Source organism: Pinus tabuliformis, chromosome 2_1 (genome assembly GCF_031772625.1).
Source record: "Pinus tabuliformis cultivar Carrire ecotype Pingquan chromosome 2_1, CPIR1, whole genome shotgun sequence".
In the NCBI taxonomy this organism is placed as follows: domain Eukaryota; kingdom Viridiplantae; phylum Streptophyta; class Pinopsida; order Pinales; family Pinaceae; genus Pinus; species Pinus tabuliformis.
The window spans coordinates 554089642-554109069 of NC_142299.1; the positions used below are offsets into that span (position 1 = coordinate 554089642).

At 31.1% G+C, this 19428-nt stretch overlaps 1 long non-coding RNA gene across 1 annotated transcript in view; it reads left to right on the plus strand.

Moving 5' to 3' along the window:
* Window positions 1-11159: 11159 nt before the first annotated feature.
* Window positions 11160-19428, plus strand: part of LOC149201573 (uncharacterized) — a 76730-nt gene continuing 68461 nt past the window's right edge. The window contains exons 1-2 of the long non-coding RNA XR_016253447.1: window positions 11160-11448; window positions 11544-11960. This is a non-coding gene — a long non-coding RNA (uncharacterized LOC149201573). The remainder of the gene's footprint in view (window positions 11449-11543; window positions 11961-19428) is intronic.

Here is a 19428-nt window from a genome sequence, read left to right on the forward strand (position 1 = left end):
TAAAACCCTAAACCCTAAACTGTAAAACCCGAACCCTAAACCCTCAAAATTTTATAGCATTTTAAAAATGGTTTTGTAACTTTCATTTAAGCATTTATTAAAAGAATTTACTAAATTGTTACAAACCATAAGCTCTAAACCCTAAATCCTAAATCTACACCCTAAAACCTATACCCTAATCATTTTATAACATTTTAAAAAGTGTTTAGTAACTTTTATTTAAATGTTTACTAAAAGCATTTACTAAAGTGTTATAAACCTTAAAAGCTAAACCTTAAACCCTAAGCCCTAAACAACAAAACCGTAAACCCTAAACCCTAAACATTTTATAAACCTTAAACACTCTACTCTAAACCCTAAACCCCAAACCCTAATCCATACAACCTAAACCACAAACCCTAAACCCTAAACCCCAAACCCTAAACTCTAAACCGTAAATGTTAAGCATTTCATAACATTTTAAAAAGATTTTTGTAAATTTTATTTAAGTGTTTATTAAAAGCTTTTACAAAAGTGTTATAAACCCTAAACCTTAAAATCTAATCCCCAAACCCTAAACCATAAATCCAAAGAATTTTATAACATTTTGAAAACCATTTTGTATCTTTTATTTAAGTGTTTATTAAAATCATTTACTAAAGTTTTATAAACCCTAAAACCTAAACCCTAAACCCTAAACCCTAAACCTATTTTAATTTATTTTAAAATCTATTTAAATAATAAAATATTATTTGGTCAATAAAATTGTATATTGTTAGAGAATTAAATAATTGAGAGAAAGTTAAATTACTATGGAAACACTTCAGTAGTTGCCAACTCCACTTCAGATTCCTTTAAAAGGACCCACTCCATTGATGGCTCCTTTCAAAACATAAGCCACTACCTAAATCATGACACAATGATGAGATAATGATCGTTTTCAAATTGGTTTAAAAAAATCCACTCCATCCATACAATGCTATTACACCGTTATCCATCACTATCACAATAAAGCAACCTGTAAATACCATAGGTGTTCTAAAAAAGGATTAGACAATTGCCGAAAATTACATGATAGGGTTGCACGGGGAGGGGATTTCTTTGTGAAACGGTTGTTGAAGAAATGAGACTTACATCCCTTGAAAACTTTTTCCCTATTTGAGATTTCTCTTTGAAATGGTTGTTTAATATATCTGTTGTAAGAAACCACATATATGGATTGACACATATATTTTATTTCTCATGCATATGTTTTATTGTAGGAGGATGCATGCACTTCGTTAAATTCCATAGCAAGTTTTTCATTCCCGAATTTGGCTTTGATATTGGATGCTACAACTAATGGAAAACACTTGGTGAATAGAGTTTAATTATTTATTCCACAGAGTCATTGCCACTTTTTCACTTCACTATTTTTATTTGTTGGGTTTTTTTTAACATCCCATCTCATTGAGCCCAAAGGCTCATTCTACAATCCACTATGATGTGTAAGCCCGTCCTTCCCTCATCATAGTTGAATTTTGCTCATGTAGACCCCAATAGATTTTTTAAAACAATCTAAAAAAAAAGTTAGATAACTATTAAAAACATTTAAAGAATATCGGCTCAAAAAAAATTACACCTCAAGAAATTGGACCTTACTGTGCTCATGTTAAATCCATATCTAAGATGGATATCTACTTGTAGTTTACTCAATTTCACATCCAATCTAACGTTTACCATTTTATCACGATTTTTGAATCTAAGATTTCTTAGTTACTACATATTCATTATTTACTTTAGCAATTGAACTACTCTATCCATCAGTGATGAAACTAACCCTAAAAAAAATCATTTATTTTCAACAAAGAAGTTCAACTAAATTTAAATAGAAAAAGTTCCAATCATTTTTCCTAAACACTATAACATTAGCTTGATTAACAACATTTTGTTAATATTATTTAAAAATTAAATATAATTAATTTCAAAAAATTATATATTTCAATATTAATTAAATTTTAAAAATTAAATATGTATTATATTAAAAATGCACATTAGAATGTCTTATAGTTATCTCCCATTCATAAAAGAAAAATGTTTTACATTCATAAAAAATATTTTCAATAGAAAAAGGATTTCCATCCTTTATTTCATAATTTATACATCTCTTATTTTTTATATAAAAAATTGTTTTAGATTAATAAAAACATTTCAATAGTAAAAATATTTCTATCTCATTATTTATACAACTCCAATATTACTGAGTCTAGGGGGTCATTCTACAACTCCATATGATGTGTAATTTTTACAATTGTCATAAAAGTAAGAATTAAATATATATATATTTTTTTTTAATTTAAAAATATTTTTTTTTTATATAACTACACAAAATATTTAAATAAGATATGCTCATAAAAAAAATTCCATTGAAAGAATTATACTTCTAGTTATATATATATATATATATATATATATATATATATATATATATATATATATATATATATTATCTTTTAAGATTATGTGATGTCACCCTCAGATTCATGATCCACCTGTTTAAGTTTCGAACCTCTTAAAATTTTTGTTATTTCAATGTGTCAATGGTGTGTCGGCGTAAAATCTTGGAGTGGGAGCACAGACGAGGTTCTTGAACCAGTATTGGGATTCTAATTCTCATTCTTGAATTCCTCTTGATTGTGTCAGTGGCGTGTCAGCGTAAAAGCAGGGAGAGGGAGGGGGTTGATGGCTCTAAATGTGCATATTCAGGTTATGAAAGGAGGGATTCGGGAGAGAGAGGGTTAGTGGCTTTCACTTATGCCAATCGACCTCTGCACATGCTCATAATGCACAAATTTTTAATGCTCATACTGAGGTTGTGGTGCGGTTGAATGTGTAATTTGTTAGTTCTTGTATCGATGTTGCGGAAATGAAAGTGAGGAGAATAAATTCCTCAATTGGTCTTGCGATTCAAACTCTGGCTATTGCTGTGAAAATCTAATGCGTAAAGACAATGAACTTGCGTTGTTGCATATATGATTTCTGATGCAAGTGAAGGAGGGAGGTGATGCTTTGTATTGATGACAGTCTTGATGGATGTATCATCCATGAAAACAATGGTGGCCTTGAAATTATTTACTTAGTGCATTGTACCATCCAGAAGAACCCTCCACGAAGATGTCGCGTCAGTGAACGGTAGAAGTGCTTCTTGAATTGCGGTTTAGATTCTAATTATATTCGTAAATTCCAAATGAAATGTGATTGAAACTCTAATTTGTGAATTCAAAATGAAATGCAGTATGTGATAGCTTGTTGAGGGATTGGATAATTTTTATGGTAGAGATGGGTAAAATAGATAGGCCACCAAGGTTAATATAGTTGTTTATCTGACCATTATCCTTCTCTTTCTTGATTTTCTCTAAATTAATCAGCTACCAAACAATTGTCTTAAAATTTTTAATTATCTCTTGGATATAAGCATACAATACCATTTCTAACATATGAAATGCGTGTGGACTACATGGAACTTAAAGGGTAGTAAACAAATTTGGGTGGAAAATAAGGCTTTTGAAAAGATAATTCTCATGCAAACTAAAGAGATTTCTATAAAACCCTCAAGAAGTAAAGAACGGTTCATCAATATGGAAATTATTAAAATCATCAATTTCGCTTATACAATCTAAATTGTATTAGTTTCTAGGAAATGGGTAACAAATTGGCAGTTATTTAGGTAGATAATGGGCAAGCCAATGATGGATAACTACCAGGAGCTTCACCCGTTAAGAGATTGGATGGTAAGAAAAAATATTAAAAACTGTTGCTAATATCTCCTCATTGGATGACAAATAAGGTTAGTGGAAAGATTGGAATATACAGTTGCATTATCCACATTTTCATAATTTATTTCCTAACTATTGTTTTCCTTTTAAGTATGTGCATTAAGAGAGAAATCTATTTCAGATTGAAGATCCTTGGGGTATTGCTGATTATAGTTTCAAACAAGGTTATATCTCTTGGATACAAAACCTAACACTACCACCAAAATCCACTGTTTGGAGGATGATTTGGCATACAAATGGAATTTCAAAGGTAAATAGATTTTTCTAGCTCCTAGTTCATGAAAAATTATTAAACTAAAAATATCCTTAAGCAAAGGCGTTAGGCCCTGCTAGATGTGCCTTGTTTCAAGAACATGAATCAATTCATCATGTCTTTCTTGAGTGTGACTATTCCATTAGAGTTTGTGAAGCGACATTTAAAGGTTTAAATGACATAATAAGTATGTCAAATTCTTGGAAAACAATGTTCACAACATGAAGTAGATCCTACAAAGGAGCATTCAAGAATAAAAAAATTATTCAAAAACTTTCTGTTTAGATTTAGCAAAATACCTATGCCTAGAAATGGATTATGCCATTTCTCATTACGAGCTAAATATCCCATTACGATAATGAAATCGAAGAGTGTGTTAGTTGAATATCATTCCAAAGGAAAATATGTCAAACTCTCATAAATGTTTCAATATAGATGAAGATGAATGGTTTGGGAAATTTCAAATTTAAGGTAAAAATCTATCCAAAGTAGTTTTTAGATCATATTGGTAACTTATGTTAGGATATTCCGACACATAGGATATAGTTAAGTTCAACTTGGTCTAGCATAGAGTTAGGTTAGAGTTAGGTAAAGTGTGTTTCTTTACCGTTGTACATTTTGTAACTTAGAATCCGACGGTCACGATATGTAGTGATCCGACGGTTCACTCTCACCTCGGTATTACCGACACTTGATCCGTGGCTTGACACCCGATTGGTCCATGAGTTCTATTTAAAGCGCATGGAGGGTCATTGTTTGGGTAATCCGTGCATGAGAGAAGCTTATGTAAATTTTCATTCTTTGATTAATAAATTGCCTGTAGTACCCACGTTGGGACAGGCCGTGGACTGTTTCCCTCCTTGCACTCTGAGGGTTTTAACCACGTCAAAAATACTGGTGTATTGATTTGAGATCTGGTTGTGAGAGGTGTCCTTTTGGTATTCTTTCTGTGGAACTTACCCTGTAAATTCCTACATGGTATCAGAGCTATTTGAGGGCCGCGTCCTTGGTGATCCAAATCTGAAGCCGGTAGAACTGCATGCGGCTGTCGTTTCCTAGATCTGTTGTTTCTGACTGCTTTCGGGCCGAGAAGACTGCTCTGTTGCATTCGGAGCATCTGTTCCAGTGAGGAACCCCTTTCGTTTCATGCGAAAAGGTTTCCGGTAGCCCTAGCTGCGTCATTTTTCAGATCGGGAGGTATACAGTGTTTTTTTTTGCAGTTTACTGTTAATTTCTCTCTGCTTATTTCGGTCTCAGTTTATTTAAACCGGATCTATACCTTTCATTTCTGCGTATGCTCTTTGCCCTGCGACTCTGTGCGATCTGGGCAAATCAGAAACAGAAAGGAAGGATTTTTCTCATGCGCATGCTCTTTTCCCTGCACCTTAGTGTGATCTCGGAAAATCAGAAACATTGAGAAAAATATTTAGTTTTTCGGCTAAAGCTAACCTTGAGATTTTTTTTAAAAATTTCTAGTTTTTTGGCTAAAGCTAACTTCGAGCCGCAAGGTTCGTTTTTTTTTTGCATATTCGTGTTGGGTTTTGTGTTTTGTGTTTTGTAGGGAAAAAGAGCTTTCTCAAGGCAAGCACGCAAACCGAGGCCCCCCCCCTCTCTCTCTCTCTCTCTCAAATTTTTTGTATAAATCAATTGGTTCAAAGCTATTTTTAGAGTGTAGAGGTCTTGGGTTCAAGTCTCCATTTTGTGGGGGCGGATTTTTTCATTCCCGCACATTCGCGCACTTTGCCGGCAACGTCAACAAGTTTTTTTTCAAAAAGCCATAACTTCTTCATCCGGAAGCCTTTTTCAGAGCTGTTTTTTTTAAAACCGCCTATTTTTTCGAGATCTATCCGTTGGTACACTTACTTTCAGCATCTTCAGCTTCAGTTTTTTTTTTTTAAATGGAAAGTTCATGCCAAGTCATTCTTGACAGCACTAACTATTTCCAATGGGTAGAATACATGGAAGATTTACTTAGAAGTAAAGGTCTCTTCAGAATAGCCACAAACCAAGAGAAGAAACCAACAGATGAAGACAAGGCGGCAAAATGGGAAAATAGACAAGATCAAGCACGTGGTTTGATAGGGATGTCTATTTCTCCTGATCTTAGATTCCACATTGCAGGACTTGAGACTCCTCATGAAGCATTAGAAAAACTTGCTAAAGTTTTTGGGATTAAAAATGAAATTAGATCCCATCAACTTGAAAATGACCTGCTTACTTTGGATCCTAATAAGCCAGCCCCTTCTCCCTTTCAGTCTCGAGTCAAACTTTCAGTCTCTTGTACTTCTCCTGAAGTTGATGCTACCTTATACCGTCAACTTGTCGGCAAACTCTTGTATTTAACCCATACTCGTCCTGATCTTTCCTTTGTTGTTGGCCTTGTTGCTCGTTTTATGCAAAACCCCCGTGAAAGTCATTGGAAAGCAGCTAAAAGAATACTTCGTTATGTTCGAGGTACAGTACAGTTTGGGATTCATTACATTGGGCTGGTGACCTTGATGATCGGAAGTCTACTGCCGGTTATGTCTTCACTCTTGGTTCAGGACCTATTACATGGGCTTGTAAGAAACAGGCTGCCATTTCTCTTTCGTCAGCAGAAGCAGAGTATCGTGGTGCCGTGGAAGCTAGTAAGGAAGCCTTGTGGCTTCGTCAGATCCTATCAGAGTTTGGCTTTGAGCAGCAGCATCCAACCACACTTTGGTGTGATAATCAAAGTGCCATTCAGCTATGCAAAGATCCAGTCCAGCATCAGCGCAGCAAACACATTGAACTACACATGCACTTCATCAGAAAGCTCATTCATGACCATGTTCTTGAAGTGCAATATTGTCCAACAGATGATCAGGTTGCAGACATCTTCACAAAGGCTCTCACAGAGGCGAAGTTCACTAAACTTCGATATATGCTTGGAGTTCAGGAAGTTGTCACTAAGGGGGGATAGGCTCTAGTGCCTCCTTCCTTCTCCTATTGTGTCATATTTGTAAATCCTTCAATCCTATCCCAAGTTGTTCTTAAGGGGGATGTTAGGATATTCCGACACATAGGATATAGTTAAGTTCAACTTGGTCTAGCATAGAGTTAGGTTAGAGTTAGGTAAAGTGTGTTTCTTTACCGTTGTACATTTTGTAACTTACAATCCGACGGTCACGATATGTAGTGATCCGACGGTTCACTCTCACCTCGGTATTACCGACACTTGATCCGTGGCTTGACACCCGATTGGTCCATGAGTTCTATTTAAAGCGCATGGAGGGTCATTGTTCGGGTAATCCGTGCATGAGAGAAGCTTATGTAAATTTTCATTCTTTGATTAATAAATTGCCTGTAGTACCCACGTTGGGACAGGCCGTGGACTGTTTCCCTCCTTGCACTCTGAGGGTTTTAACCACGTCAAAAATGCTGGTGTATTGATTTGAGATCTGGTTGTGAGCGGTGTCCTTTTGGTATTCTTTCTGTGGAACTTACCCTGTAAATTCCTACAACTTAAGTAAACTATATTTGAATTTGAAAATTGGATGAAGGCTTAGCTTTCTCATTTTATATTTTTTGATGGAACATCAAAGGGGAATCCTAAGGTGGCATGTCTATGTGGGTGGGGGAGAGGGGGAGTGTCATATTAACCCTAGAGAGATGATAAGATCTTGTTTCACTTAGGGATTAGGCATCACTTCCAATAATAAAGCATAGGAATATGCTCATTGGAAAGGGTTTAAAATCGCTAAAAGAATAAGAATGCATTCAATTATCATGATTTGTGACTCTAGTAGCATTATTAATCATATGAACAAATAACTAGTACCCCTAGGAAACTTTCTAATATCAATCTAGATTGATGTAGACAATTAGAAGGCATAAAAGTTCAATACTACCATGTCTTTTCCAAAAACATAATCAAGAGGAAAATTGATGGGAAAATTCCAATTCATAACAAAATTAGGGGATATTAAGGTTAATGTTGCATTATCCCACCAATTTATCCCCTAATTATTGTCAGTATGTTGATACATATTTTGTTGTTACTTCGACATATGGTTATTACCAATGGATTTTTGGTACACCACATGGCATGTAATCTCAGAAAAAACATCAAACACTTGAACATTAATGATAAGCAATAAGACTCTTGTGTCTACATACCATCAACATTGCTCTTGCATATTCTTATTTTTCCTCCCCACATAAATTTGGCTTGTCTTGGGATGTTCACATTTAAGTTTCAAGGTTGTGGAAAGTTTACACACATCTTAAGTTGTGTAAATGTTGTGACTGCCTTTCTTCTATTCTGCAATTTGTTTCTTTGTGCTCAAGACTTGTTAGGCGAGTTGCCTCCCTCGTAGAGAATTCAACTTTTGGATTCTAGGGGGGACTTAGGTTGATTTAGTGGTTATTGGGAAGTGTTTAATTGGGACATTGAGAGGTGCCTCTTGTTCCATTTTAGTGCTAGGGAAGGCACCAAGGTGTGTAGGAGTTGTGGAACACATAGGTTCTTATTCACAAGGCTCACAAATTATTGATAGCATACAACTATTATTTAGGGAAACATTTTGACTCTAGAGACCTTCAAGAATTTCAGAGAGCTTTACAAAGCCATAAAGAGCATATTAATTTGCAACTGAGCATCTCTCTTTAATCTAGAAACAAAAATTCATGAACTTGAGAGCCCAATTACAACAAACGTAGTATAAATCATATCATGGGGTCTTTAGTGGCTTTAAAAAAAAAATACCCGGCACTGGTAGTAGTCAAAAGTAGTTGCCTTTGGAATTTGACAATTAATTGTTCAAAAATGCAATTAGTTAATGGTATCAAATCCATGAATCTCAAAAATCTTTCCTAGAGAAGGGATCAAAGAGGAAGAAATCGTGTACTAGTTCAATTAAGAAAGGGAGCTTTTGAGCTAGGAGGTTGATACCAAAACGTGTAGGCTTGGAGGATGTTGATAGTCATTATGCAAATTGTTGAATTAAATATTTTTTAAGACTTTTATGAAGTAGGAATTTACTATAGAATACATATAGGGAAAATTTTAAGCATGGAAATTTATCTTAAAATTTAGAAATATTGGCGAATGTTATTAATCCCTAACATGCAAATTGTAAAATGTTTAGTGATATTTTTCTAAAAATATTCAAATTTCCAAAGATTCATTATATTGTCTCTATAAATATTTTGCGATTTAGAAGGTAAAATAATTTTATACTATAAAATTTAGGCGATTTTTTTTTAGAAAAAATGAAAATTGGCGAATATTTTTTTTGAAAAAAACATGGAAAATTAGCCCACCTACTAATATTAGTCCTTAAAATTTTCCTTGAATACATATAGTGTAAACAAGTATTGGGTGATTTTGGGTTAGGACAAGGTCTTTTTTGTTTTTGGCATGTAATAAGATCTTGTTTAGGCTACTTAACTAATCTTTTAGATATATATATGAATTTTATGAGGATGTAACCTATGTTGTAGTCTTTTATTTATACAAATTTGTTGAGTTACTCTTAAAAGATGATTATTTAAATAGTTAGTTATCATAAGATTAATCTATTAAGAATTAATAGCCAATAGTTAATTTAGAACAATAAAATTAAATTCATTGTATAACATGTAAACATGACTAAGTGCGGAAGGATTTGTTCATGGATAGATATAGTAGCTTAAAATAAAGTCATCAATAATCTATTTGTCAAATAATTCAAGAATAAATAACTTATATGCCTCTTTATAACTAACTGTTAGGAGTATATTTATGATGTAAATCGTAGCTTGAAGTGTAGTGTCCCCAAGGGAAATTCACTAACACAATTGTGTTCACACGCAACCATTACGATTACATAATAATTAACATTTAAAAATCATTAAATTAAAGAGTTAAAATTAATCATTATATTTGTGATAAAAATTTAGAACCACCATATTTATTGAACATTAAAGAGATATAATGAATATATATTTTTTTAACCTAATTATTATAAACTTCAAATCCCTTATAAACAATGATCACCAACATCAAAATCCATAATAAAAAAAGCATTCAAAAATTATTAAAAAAAAAAAACAAAAATTATATTTTGTTAAAATTAAAAAATCAAAATTTATACTCCTAAAATTTAGAATCAATCTTTTTACTAAATAATAAAAAGATATTATTATTATTATTATTATTATTTTTTCCAAAGTGGAAAAACCTACCAACTCAGGTGTCAAATCAACAATGAGGACAGCCATCTCTGGCTACTATCCGTGATTGCTGAATTTGACTCATCACCTGTAATAACCCGCTGCTATGCGTGATTGCTGAATTTGACTCATCACCTGTAATAACCCGCTGGTGGTCCGTAAGGGAGCAGGCTTCCACTCCTGCTAGATGCCTCTGGGTCTTGGACCGTTAACCTGTTTCTTTACGTCCAAGGAAGACAAGCAGAAGCAATTTTAGGGCATACTCCAGGCCAATAAATTGAAACTTAAAACTTTATATATAATAATTTAAAATATTAAAAACCATAAGAAAATAATTTAAAATATTAAAAGATAATAAATTGAAACTTAAAACTTTATATATATATAATAATTTAAAATATTAAAAACCATATAATTTTATAATCTCATTTTGACATCACGACATAATAAAGTCCATAATTTTAGAAACATTTTATTAATATTAATTAAAAAAATAAATTCTTATTCATATTCGCACTTATTTTTTCTTAATACTTAGTTTATTATCTTTTAAATAAAAGATTTAACGTGTTAATTTAGAAATCACTTTTTTAATGTATCTCTTTATTGGTTAGAAGGGACTTGTACAACTCCGAGAGAGCGTGAACGACACTATGTAGGATACTATAACCATCGAGAGATTATAAAAACTATATTTACTAGTTGTTTCGGATCGATCCTAAACCCTTCTCACGATTTTAAAATTTTGAATTGAGCCATACCCTACAGTATCATTATGCTTTTCTCAAAAGCGTATTCACTGCAAAAAAGCTTGACACTAGAGAGCCACGTAGGATTTGATAAAAGCTGGCCGTTAGGAAAAGCTAGAAAAGATGGCATGGTTCCCTATATATATCTCATGCCCCAATTTCATTGAGTTTATCTCGTTTTTCTCATGATTGAATGTGTAGCGCTCCCATTTTCCTTTCTTTGTGTGGGTATGCATGTCCGTTCCTTTTTCTGTGTGTGGGTATGCCTGTGTTTTTGTGCTGTATGTCATCTTTATTGTTGTGTTTATCTGTGGATTGTGTGTGAAATCAACGTCTGCGAGTGAGAACCAGAGAGAGCGCAGAAGAGGGGAAAAAGTTCTTCCACAAGATCCCTGGGCAGAGGTATTTCTAGGTTGTTCGATCGCTGAACCAAACCGGCCAAGACAATCTCCTTTCCTCTTCTGGTTGGATGGATGAGGTGAGGGATATCTGTGTCCGTTTGTAATTTGGTTTGATTTCTTAATAGCAATTGCCATACCTAATTCTCTCGTTTTTGTTTTGATGACCTTTCAGACTTTCTCGGTTAATGGTGCTTATGCATGGTGTGTGTGAGGCAAATTAACGTTTGTGAGTTAGAGCCAGAGACAGCCAGAGCAGAGAGGAAAAGGTCCCGAGGGAGAGTTACTGTTGGGTCACTAGATCGATGAACTGAAGAGGCCAAGACAATCTACATTCCTCTTCTGGTTGGATGGATGAGCTAAGGGAGATTTGGGTTTATTTGTTTAAATTTAATTTGATTTCTTAATATCAATAGCAGTTGCGATACCTAATTATTTGCAGAGTTTCTAGGTTAGGTGTGTTTTCTTGTTTATTTATTTTCTGATGGTGCTTTATTTGTTTATTTCTCTCTGCTATCAGATTATTTGGTAACATATAGAGACTGTGCAACCCGCAGAGTGAGCGTCACGGCTATGGAGCAATATCCCTAAGGTAACCTGCGTTTCCTTTTGAATATCTTTTTGCTTGTATTGTTACAGTTCATAACATTTACGGTATAAATTTGGGTGTGTTGCATTTTGGGCGTTTTTACAATCTTCAAATTCTGCTTGATTCGAAACCCATTAATTGCATTTTGGATATCTTCAAATAAAATTTATTCGCGTAAATTGGAACTGGGTTTACGAACATTTTATATGTAAGACGGGAGTAGGGTTTGCGATATTCCTCCACAAGTCACTTCCTCTATTAAATTATGGAATCTGAATGAGAAAGCTAAAGCGTAAAGCCAAAACGGAGAAGACTCAAACGTAGAAGATTTTCAAATCTATGAATAAATTAGAGCAGAGCATTGGTATTACGTTTACACTTTTCTTTTCTTTCTACAGCGTTTTCTACCTAGCCTTTTCAATTTTATCTCCGAATCCTTGGCTTCCTCAGACATGGCCGCACCGCCATTGTCTACACTGTTTTTATGCAAATCTAGAACAGTATTATCCCTCCATCGGAAGAGCCATGGCTTCGGGAATTGAACTTGAGACCTTTAACTCTCTTAAAAACCATTGTCTACACTATTTTTATGCAAATCTAGAACAGTATTATCGCTCCATCGAAGGAGCCAGGGAATTGAACCTGAGACCTTTAGCTCTCTAAAAAAACCACACTCGATTCGTGGAAACCACTCTCCATTCTGTTTATTCGTTTTAGCTGACGTGTACGGTGGACGGACATACGTGGCCGCACTGCCATCGTCTACACTGTTTTTATGCAAATCTAGAACAGCATTATCCCTCTATCGGAAGAAACATGGCGTTGGGAATTGAACTTGAGACCTTTAGCTCTCTTAAAAACCATTGTATATGCTTTTTTATGCAAATCTAGAACAGTATTATCCCTCCATCGGAGGAGCCAGGGAATTGAACCTATCGGAAGAAACATGGCGTTGGGAATTGAACTTGAGACCTTTAGCTCTCTTAAAAACCATTGTATACGCTTTTTTATGCAAATTTAGAACAGTATTATCCCTCCATCGGAGGAGCCAGGGAATTGAACCTGAGACCTTTAACTCTCTAAAAAAACCCACACTAGATTCATGGAAACCACTCTCCATTCTGTTTATTCATTTTAGTACGGCGGGCGGAAATACGTGGTACGGGTGAGTACGATGTGTTGGTTTATCTGCTTAATATTTGCCTGCCCATATTAATTAGTTCTGCAAGCCTGTTAGTTATCCTCATCTGGCAGCATTACTCCATCCAAAAAAACGGATCCGAATTGAACTCCTTGTTGGAATGTAAACCGTTTGTTCTCCCGTTGGTTGGATCTCTGGCCCCTTCCTTTAGTGCACTTTGGGTTTGACAAAAGGTAAACTGTATACTCTCAATCCGGTGGACAACATGCTGGAACAACGTGGTCATATTTCGGAATTTGTCGCTCCCTGTGGTTAATCTTTAATGCGTCCCTTCCTGGTGGTGTGTCCATATAATATAATATTAAAACTCCGTTTTAGCTGACTGTACCGTGTAGCATGGGTGCGTACAGTGTGTTGGTGTATTTTTATGTACGCTGACGTGTGCGGTAGGACCCAGGTCACACCATGTTTTTAATCGACTTAACTCTGGCATCAATGAAGAAGGTGTAGCGCACATGTTCAGACCTGTCCACTAGATTTTTAGTACCTGTCCACTAGATTTTTAGTAGTAGCTTTAAAATGAGTTGTTTTTAGTGTGATTTTTTGGATTTTCAGATGTTAGAATTTGTAGAAAAATTTGAGGTGAAATTTTAATTTATGTTATTTAAACTGATTTCTTGACTGTATATATGTATTTAGCACCCTCATAAACCCGTAAAGCACTTTAATTTTGCAAGGATTACCATCAAGCTTGCTATTCCAATAAATTCTTGCAAGATTTTAGAAAACTTAGACTGGAAAACCCACGAAAATAATTCCAAAAAATTACATTAAAAACCTTAAAAACACAAGTTATATTTTAAAATTTTAATTTCTTAAAAACACAAGTTATATTTTAAAATTTTAATTTCTTATAATCAGATTCATATGGTTAACTCATGCATTAATGTAGTGTATGTTCGTTAATTACTTACTTTTTCATTGAAAATAAATTACAAGTTATATTTTTAAGAATTAATTCTTTGTTAAGGCAATAATATCCCTGATTCTTATCATATTTATTTTTTATTAAAAATAAATTATTAATTATAATAGAAATTAATTTATATTAATATACAAAAAATTAATTATAATATATTATATATATATATATATATATATATATATATATGCACATATTAAAATGGAGAATATAGAGTAGCAATGTCATCTCTAATATAACATGATATAAAAATAAAGACCTGATTAATATAAATGAGAATTTAAATTGTAAAAAAAAAAATTAAAATGTATAAAGTAGTTAGATATGAAACTTTTAAATTAAATTGGATTAAAAAATTTTAAATAGTTTATATATATATATATATAATAGGTATAGAGTAATGTTAAAATCATTTTGAATTGAAGAAACTATAATAATAATAAACAGATTAAAACAATTATAAAATTATTCTGAATTAAAAATAAATATAATAATAATACAATTTTTTTTTTTTATAGAGAAATCTAAGTATTTTATAGATATGTTTTATAACTACACATTTAAAAAAGAGAAGTTAGAAAATGGAAAAGTATAAATATTTAAAAAAAATTATAAAAAAAAAAAATTATTATGACTTATAATATTTGAGTTTTCTAGATAAAAGTTATTTTTAAATTTTTTTTAGACAATGTTCAATTTTTTATTTTTTTAAGAAGTTATCAATTATAAAAGTAAATATATAATAAAATGTCATTTAAATCTATAATTTTAAATATATAGAATTTCTCTTTATCCATTATTTTTTAATTATCATCAAATTTAATAAAAAAAATAAGATTATCAATTTTGAAATAATATATATTTTAATAAATTAGGGATTAAGATTCTTAATTAATTGAAATTTGATTTCCCTCAGCACCAATTGGCATATTGATGTCGATATCCAAATACATTGTTTCTTTGTTTCTTTAAAAAAATAAGATCATCAATTTTGAAATAATATATACTTTAATAAATTAGGGATTAAGATTCTTAATTCTGAAATAAAAGAAAAATAATTAATAGATTTAATTTTTATCTATACATTTATAAAAGAAAACATAATTAATAAATTTAATTTTTATCTATACATTTATAAAAGAAAAATAATTAATAGATTTAATTTTTATCTTTAAATACATTGTTTCTTTAAATATTTGTTCCTTTCCTTCGATTATATAGATATCCAAATACATTGTTTCTTTAAATATTTGTTTCTTTAATCTTTCCTTAAAAAAATAAGATTATCAATTTTGAAATAATATATACTTTAATAAATTAGGGATTAAGATTCTTAATTCTCAAATAAAAGAAAAATAATCAATAGATTTAATTTTTATCTATACATTTATAAATATAACTAATTTTTATTTTTTTATTAATAAATATATTTATTATAATATTAATAAATAAATTATAATTTTTTCCCTTTTAATTAATTATCAATCATTTAATTATTAAATTACAGCCATATAAAAACAACTTTGACATCATGGTCTACTTTGGCTAATCAATTATAAACACTTCACATTTAATCATATATATATATATATATATATATATATATATATATATATATATATATATATATATATATATATATATATATATATATATATATATATATATATATATATTCCATTACTATTTTGTTTCCTTATCTTATCTTAGTCACTTCTATAGCTGTCTAGAATGTTTTTAGAGCACTTTTCCCATAATGTTGGGATGGTGTCTTAATTTATATATTTGAAATCAATGATTTTACATCTTCTTTCTAGAATGTTTTTCGAGCACTTTTCCCATAATGTTGGGATGGTGTCTTAATTTATATATTTGAAATCAATGATTTTACATCTTCTTTCTAGAATGTTTTTTGAGCACTTTTCCCATAATGGTGAGATGGTTTCTTAATTTATATATTTGAAATCAATGATTTTACATTTTTTTTAAATTAATAAATAATTAGTGATTAATGATTAAAAAATTAAAAATATAATTAAAAAATTAAGATAAATAATATTTGATAGTTTATTTATATAGTTAATTATTTATAATATATTATAATAATATTTTTATATTCCTTAATATAGATTAAGATATTATGATTATATTGACCTATTTAGGTGCATCTATAATTCGTTATAATAATTTGTATAAGAAAAATGCTAGTCCATAGTTATGTAATTCTATATAATAATTTGGTACAACAAAAATGTTGTCAAACTTGCAGTAAAGACAACCATCTCTAATTGTTATATATCAACATCATTAATAATAATAACTATCCATAATTATATTTTATATTAAATATTTCTTATTACAATATTATATATGGTTAGCAATTATTAATAATATATATTATTTTAAATTTCTATATTGATATTATTAATAATTACAATGAATAAATTAATGATTAAGTAAATTTAATATGTTAATTAAATTTATATTAAATAATTGATAAAAAAAAAATATTTTCTTTATTTCATTTTAATTTCTACGCATGTTATAAATTGAAATTAAAAAAAATATGTATTTCAATTAATAAAATAATTATGAATATAAAATACTTTTATACATTTATAAAATATTAATCACAACACACAAAATACATATAAAATAATAAAAAATATATATTATTAGTACTTAAAAATAAAATTATAATATCCAAACATGACACGAACGTAGCACAAAATATCATACAAACTTACCTTAGACCTATGACCTTTTCCATCAAGGATATGCACACCAAAACATAAGAGAAACTCCTCCACATCTTGTGCCAAATTCAACCTCCTTGCTAGCTACCTCAAGTTCATTATCTATCTCAAAGGTATACCTAATTTTATCTGCAATTTGGATGTGCTCTAAACCTCCAACATTTAACTCGTATTTATATGCACACACGTGGCTCCATGAATCTTTTCTTCAAGTATACTTTAGCCTAGGTTGACTTCTAATTCACTCCGTGTGAGTAACAAAAAAATTTTAGAATATAATTTTTTCAAGATAAAACCTCATCCAATCAAACTAATACCCAAGAAGTGCGATACAAGAATACTATGTCGTAAGATATATTAAAGGAAATTCTAGGGAAAATTAATTTGAAAATAGATGTTACCTCAACCTCACCTACAATTAATGAACAATTTCCTCTAGTAGATTCAACTACACCCAACACTTGAGCTCCATAAATAAAGAAAGGTTAAAATAAACACCTAGTAAGAAACCTAACCTAAGGCACGCTTGAGATAAACAAATATTTGAAGCCCTATGAAATTTTATGAGAGCAACCAAGAAAAAATTTAAAAGAAGGATGTTGGATTGTAGCAAGATTTAGCAGAGAGAACAATAACAAAGGGAGATTTAGTTAGAATGTTAGAACCAGAAAATAGGAAAACTTAATATCAACTATCCAAGTAGAATTTATGATCAACTTATTGCAATCCAATAGTTTGTACAATAATTGGTTGACCAGAGTGAGCAAATAACCACTCATGTAAATAAATTTCAAGATAAAATAATAGTTCAAGGGAATGGAAATATATCCAGTATAATTCCTAAGGCTCACAAAGAATTTTCCCAAGAAGAGGAAGAGTTACAACAAACATTATATCACATTGCCTGATATTTTTAATATTTTTCCAATATATTTATTATCCACATGCAGTCACATATAAACTCAATAATTTATAATTTGAGAATTCTTCTCCCAACAGGTAACTCAACCTTGAGAAAAGTATACCCATGATAATTAGGTTTTATAAGAGAAAAGTCTTAATCCCAACTACAATAGGTGGAGAGAGAGTGGCTTAGAGAAGGGAAGAGAGTAAAAGTAGAGTGTACCAATTTTATTGATTATTTCCATGGAATTGTTAATAAAGTGTAGCAATTAGAACATCAATTACTAGTTGATAAACAATTGTCATGGGACATATCACTCACTGACAAGGTACAATATTTGAAATATTTAAAATAATTTGATGCCCATGAAATTATATTCGTATGAAAATGGTCTATATTTGATCAACATATTCAAGTGATTGCACCAACTACTTATCAACCAACATTCAATTTGACTTCAATACCAACACCTGCAATAGCACAATCATATCAATCATCTTTCTCACACCATAAATTCAATTTCTTTGAGCTAAGCTTTTAGGATGTGGTATCTCCTTGGAACAACAACATTACAATTAGGAAATTGAAGCTGAATGTTACAACTAGTGGCCTAGGGAAGGGAATAGAAGAGGAATTCATATTTTAAATATTTCAGATGTAATTCGAGAAGTTCTCATTGCCCATGATACTAGATCTGCTAATTAGCCAACCATCCTTATGGAAAAACTTTGATTTCACTATAAGCATTTACATATTATTATTTATGGTGTATCAAATTTTTTACAATTTTTGTAAGACTCCAAATCTTCCCTTATTTGTCACAAAGAAGGAATTAAGGGTAGGGGAGATGTTGGAGGGGCTAGTAGACTTAGTTGACCATCCAAAATAATTCCAGAATTGATATTATAAAGTCGGTCACCTCTCTAGTCGAGTCAATAGTCTAAGTTAGATAGGCTGAATTGGTTTTGACAATTAAATATAAAGTGACACTTTGTTGGTTCTCTACTACATCATTTCTCTTCTATTCATCTGTTCCTTATCTTCATGTGATTACTTGTTTTCCTTTCTACTGCTAACCAATGATCATTGTCTAGTCTACATCATTTTATGGAATATTTTACTAAATTATAAAATGTTGTAAAATATTGGTGGTTCTTTTAATGAATTTTAAAATCTTGTAAAATATTAGTGAATCATTCAGTTAATTATAAAATCTTGTAAATTATTGGTGAATCTGTCATTCAATCATTACATCAAGTCATTTTTCCTTCTTATGGATTGATTCTCTAAAAGAAAAATAGTTATCCAATTACTTCGCTTCAAATAAACCAACATCTTTAGGACTTGGTGGTTCATTTCCATCTATATGTTATTCAACTACTTGGTGTGTAACTATTATAGTAACTATTGTGTTTTCTTCTTCAACCAAAATTCTAATAATTGTTAATCAATACACAATTTTTTGAAATTACACAAAAATCTCGATGAGATTGGCTAAAAGAGAAAATATGCAATTAAAGTTAATTTCCTACTTGATAAGAAAATCAATTAAAAAAACTCATATAAAGCCACAATTTTTTAGTTCAAAAAGACAACCCACAAAGAAAAATGTTCATTACTTAGTATAACATTTTACAAAATAAGCATCATCAAAGGATTTCAACTTCAAAAATGATAATACACTAAAC